The 5,908-nt window shown below is 32.5% G+C and overlaps 1 pseudogene across 1 annotated transcript; it reads left to right on the forward strand.

Moving 5' to 3' along the window:
- The first annotated feature begins 1,181 nt into the window (after positions 1 to 1,181).
- On the forward strand, positions 1,182 to 2,964 carry LOC149546507 (AAA-ATPase At3g28510 pseudogene; annotated as a pseudogene). Its single transcript, XR_016353740.1, has one exon. The product of XR_016353740.1 is annotated as an AAA-ATPase At3g28510 pseudogene (transcript).
- Positions 2,965 to 5,908: the final 2,944 nt, after the last annotated feature.

The following is a 5,908-nucleotide window of genomic DNA, read 5'->3' on the forward strand; positions in this document are numbered from 1 at the left end:
ATTTGTCCTATCAAAATAATTTATTATTCAATTTTTTTTTTAAACTATAAAGTTTTCATCTATATTATATTTAAAATAATTCATAAAAATATATTTATTGACAAATTGACTTCTTGTTTTGTAGGGCTTTTAATTATTTATACACAAAATGCAACATATTATTTTCGAGACTTTATACATTTTATTATTGAATAAGATTCATATTATTTTCTTCTATCAATGAACTAGACACTTTGCATCCTTGTTATTGTTGTCATCATAATTCATACGTCTTCCATATAAATATAATTTTTGACAATATCATATATACTTTTAATTTTAATGACATTGAAAATTAATATTTTTATCCTCATAAATATATAATTTATTTATATACTTCATTGTGCAATTTTAAAATTCATTTATGTTTTCTCTTAGATGGCTTATTACTATCCATAATACTTTCTATGAGCCTCTTTGTGGCTGGCTACAATTGCTAGTGATTAAGATTAAAATTGCTTTATAATATTTATATCAACTCTTGAGCATCACCCAACACAATGAAAGCTAAGTATACCAAACAATCTCATGAAAAATAGATCGATAAATTTTACTCTAAAACTACAATTAAATTTTATTAACAATATCATAACTTAAATTACAGTACATCTCCTACTCATCACTTCAAGACTAAAATCAGAATTAAAATTAGTTCAAATTAATTCAAATTAATTCATCGTACGCAAAACGTTTGAATTGATTAATTCATCACCAAAGGATGTTTTATATCTCAAATGCAGTAACGGCGAAGTTGCAAGCTTTCGTGTCCAGTACCATTCATTGGCGGTACTAAAAAACACCGGTTGGGAAATTTCGTCGTATTAATTCATCACATGCAAAACGTGTGAATTGATTAATTCATCTGCAAATGACGTTTTCTTTTTTATATTTTAAATTTTAATTAAATTATTGTTCGCGGTCAGATGCGTACGCACTGAAGAGGAGTAACGGCGAAGTTACAAGCTTTCGTGTCCACCAATCCAAAGAAATTTTGTCGTCCTCGAACTGTAATTACGAGGAAGGATTCATAGCAATAGATTTACAATCGATCACTCTCATGGCGGCAACTCGGAGGTTTCCTTTGACCCTACCATGACTCATTTACTCAGCTTTTCCTTTGCTATAAATCCTCCTTTTCTACGAGGTCTACACTCAAAGGCAATTCCACAAATTGACAATGGAGATGTGGTCGAATCTCGGGAGTGGGACACTCACGGCGACCATTATTTTCCTGGGAACAATGGCACCGAAGTATCTCCCTCCCGAGCTGCTGCAATATTTCAGTGAGCTGCTCAGAAGGATTTCGCGATTTCTGTCCTTCTACATCACACTTGTGATTGAGGAGAACGAAGGCATCAAGGTCAGCGATCTTTACGAATCGGTGCAGATTTATTTGAGCACTATGTCTTCTTCCGACGCCACCAGATTGAAGCTCAGCAAGCCTAAAAATGCAAAAGCATTTACCTTCACCATGGACAGAAGCCAGCAAATCCTGGACGATTTTCACGGCGTCAAAGCCTGGTGGAGTTTCTACAGCAGGGAGTTAAAGCAGCCCGCTTTCTCCTGGTATGGCATCTCTGCCGAAAAGCGGCAGTTTGAGCTCACATTCCACAAGAGGGACAAAGCAAAGATTTTTGAATCGTATCTGCCGTATGTAATTTCCGAGGCCAAAATTATGGAGCTGAGAAACCGGCACCGGAAGATTTACACAAACAAAGGCGGAAAGTTGCATTATTACCGGGATCAAAACCGCGTTTGGACGCCGGTGGTTTTCGATCATCCGGCGACATTTGAGACCCTAGCTCTTGATCCTGAGGTAAAGGATGACATAATGCAGGATCTCAGGAAGTTTTCTCAGCGGGAGGAGTATTATAAGAAGGTCGGCCGTGCCTGGAAACGGGGGTATTTTCTCTACGGCCCCCCGGGAACCGGAAAATCGAGCATGATTGCTGCAATTTCTAATTTTCTAGAGTATGATATTTATGACCTGGAGTTAACCGGGGTTAAGAACAACAATGAGCTGAGAAAGCTTTTGATCGGGACTACGAATAAGTCTGTTATTGTGATTGAGGACATCGACTGCTCGCTGGATCTGTCCGAGCGGAAAAAGAAGGCGAAGAAAGAGAGCAAGGAAGAGGAAAACCCTGCGAAAGATGAGGAAGACAGTGAAGAAAGTAAGGTTACTTTGTCAGGCGTTTTGAATTTCACAGATGGCTTGTGGTCGTGCTGTGGAAGCGAAAGGATTATTATTTTTACGACAAATCATGCTGATAGGCTGGATCCTGCGCTTCTTCGGTCGGGGCGCATGGATAAGCACATTCATTTGTCTTTCTGCACTTTTCCAGCGTTCAAAGTTCTTGCGAAAAATTATCTTGGAGTTGAAGATCATCATTTGTTTGAAAAAGTTGAGATTTTGATGAAAGAAGCGCAGATCACTCCGGCGGATGTTGCAGAGGAATTGATGAGGGCGAGCGACGATCCGTCAGCTGCTCTTGAAAAACTGATTGAGGCTCTGCGCCGAGCGATCGAAAAGGCTGCCGTGAAAACAGAAATTTTGCCGGAGACTGAAATTTCAGACAACAATTCAGCTGATGGGGAATCTCCTACGGTGGAAATTACAAGTGAAGGTTCCATTTGAAATTGATAATTTGTCTATATGTATTCTATGTAGTTCTCTGCTATGATTGACTACTCTCTTAGATGGTAGATGGTAGGAATATGTTATATGTTTTCTAAGTAGTTCTCTTCTGTTTGACTACTCTTCTAGATGATAGGAATGTGTTTGGACTATATTTATTCTAAGTAGTTCTCCTCTCTCTTTGACTGCTCTTCTAGATGAGAAGAATATGTTATATTTATTCTAAGTAGTTCTCCTCTTTATTTGACTACTCTCCTAGATGATAGGAATATGTTTATGTTTTCTAAGTAGTTCTCCTCTCTCTATGTGTATTTATGCAGCTTAATGATTGATTTCAGTTGCTTTTATATGTATGTTTTAATTTCTAAGTTACTCAACAGTAAAGAAAATTGTTCTCATTTGTTAAAAGAATTTTGATATGTGTTATGTGTAGAATTATTCTATGGTTTAATTTTCATATTAAAAAAAATCAATTAATATTTATTTAAGAAGGCAAGAAAGTTCGTGCATACTTTGTAGTGGAATATTGAAGCATTAGGTCACATCAAAAAATATTAAAAGTTTTTTTTAGAGAAGGTGAGAGAATTATATCATAATTTTAATGATGTTATATTTTTCTAATTCTTATTATGCATTGCTAATATTTTTAATTAATATTTATGAAAGTATTTTCATCAATTCATCGTCTTAAATATTGTGTATGCTTCCTTTAAGTCTTTATTGTGTAGATGTCATGTGGTAGAGTAAAATCTCAAATGATAGATCGAAGATGCTCTAAAGTGTTGATGCAATAATCTTCTACACGGTGTAATTCAAAAATATTAGATTTTTTTCTTAAATTATAGAAAACATAAGTGATATGAAACTTATGTTCTTTGTTCTAGTTTTGAATGGTCATTATAAGTAATTATTTAATTTTAAATTTTAAAAATATTAATTTACCTTTTAATGAATAGTGGATATGTATGTATAATACGTTTAATGGTTATCTTCTAAATTTGATTCTTGAATGTATTACGTAATATTTTATTTATTCATAATAAATATGTGATAAAAAATATTGATACAAAAATAAATCACAAATATAATAAATAAAATTCACTATAAAATATATTAAAAATTTAAATATTATTAGTTATAATTCTAATATAATATGATAGAAAATAAAATTGTATAAATAATCAATTATTATTATTTGTATAAATATATTTTAATATTAGTTCGTATATAAGAAATAATTCATGTTTATAGGAAACCAGTAATTAAAATATGTTATAAATTATTAAATTTTAAAAATATTTCAAAATTATAAAAGTCAAACCTAATTAAAGAGCTAAAAAAATAAGATTTTATTTTGGATAAATCATTTTTTAAAATTCTCATGTTGAAATGATAAGTGTTTGTTCATTGAACGTGTGTATACCAAAAAAGATTTTTTATGTTTTTTTTAATGCAAAGAACACATGGAATGCCTTGTTTTTCATGCAACAAGCACTTGGAATGTAGGGAGAATGGAAAAAGAAAGATTTTTTTAAAAAAATTGGTAATAAGCAATATTTTTCTTTGAGTGGTAGACATAATTTGTACTGGGGTGCCGTAAAACAATCAAGTAGTTCCCAGGGAGAACAAATTAAGAGATGTAGCATACATCCACACAATTCAAACCTGTGCATATAGAGTCCAAGAAAGGACTATAAGTTTGTTGGATAACCCCCAATTTTGGTCATTACAGAGGTTGGAATTTGGGGCATTGACAATATGTTCTTTTGCATCTCCATGTATTTCATTTTTGTAGTATAAATATTCAAATTCAGCAAAATTCTTGCTTGGAGCAGCTTGCTCACAAGTGGTTGGGCATAAATAGGTGCCTTGTCTTAGTATATAAAGCCATAAGGGCTTTTAGTTTGATGGGTATGAATTATGTGAAAGGGCAGATTAATTCTTTTGGGGGAGGGAGAAGTGGAATTGTGAGATTCTTGGGGTATGCTAATTGTATTTTGAATATGAATTTTTTTTTTGGTTTTTTTTTTGAAACTAGACGAGCCCTACCTAATTTAATTTGTCTTGTTATACTTATTCTACACTATAGGGAGATCTTACTTCGTTAGTAAAACCTATTATTTCATTTGTAGGATAGAAGTAAAGCACCACTCATTTTTCCTTAAACTTAGAGAGACTCTCCATTTGACGATCTTGGTCTTTTAGGTTAATGATGGTGGAATTGATCCTTCAGTTACCTTAGTTTCACAATGTAAAAGAGAATTAAAAAGTCAAGGAAAGTAAGAATATTATTGAAAAATAGAGCAGTTAAACTTGAAAGCATTCCATCCTATCTTACCAACATAGACTATCACTCACTTTGACTGAGTTCTTGTGGGCATATACCAAGGTGGTGCTAAACTAATTTTGGTCTCAAATAGCTAAGAACTGCAAGATGAAAGTTTCTTTTTGAATGTGCGAGATTCTAATATGTTGAGCTTCATTTAAGCTGTAGGAACAACACTAAATGACAATACAGATTTTGATAGAGAAAGTGATGATATACAATGACTAAGTAGCTCTAATAGGGGATTTGAACATTTAGACATTTTTTGCTGCAACAAATCAAACCACTATAGTAAAAATTGAAGTTAGGACACAACATTTTTCCATATGTAATGAACATAAAGAAATCTTAAATACAAAAGATTCTACGATACAATAAATCAATTTAGGACAAAAAATTGAAGTCAGGAACAACAACATTTGTCTTTGAAAAGGCTCTTATAGATCAATATATTTTTTCCAATGGCCAACAACTATGAATTGTTTTTGAAATTGAAGTACGCTCAAGAAACACTTTCCTCTCTGCAGTTAACTTTGAAATTTGTAAAATCAATTGCATAAAAAAATCAGCCACAAGGAATCAAATGTTTCATCAAAAACTTAAATTTACCACAAAATTTTTGCACGACGATAACAAAATCTGAATCTATAGTGTTGTTTGTTATTGGTAACAACAAAAACTCAGTTGGACTTGTGGTCTTGCTTTTTGTTACTGGTAATGGTGCCAACTCTATTGGAGGTTATCAAGGAGGATGACTTTATTAGAGTTATCTTTGAGAAAGAATTGGAAAACTTTTGGAAAGAGCCAGACAAACAAAAAATTCTGGAAGCTTATTTATAAAACTATTAAATTTTTGCAATGGTGGTAGAATTTTTATATTTTTCTGTGAGATATTTTTTATTTTT

The sequence above is a fragment of the Cupressus sempervirens genome, chromosome 7 (genome assembly GCF_028749045.1).
Source record: "Cupressus sempervirens isolate cs-2001-9-10 chromosome 7, ASM2874904v1, whole genome shotgun sequence".
Taxonomy (NCBI): domain Eukaryota; kingdom Viridiplantae; phylum Streptophyta; class Pinopsida; order Cupressales; family Cupressaceae; genus Cupressus; species Cupressus sempervirens.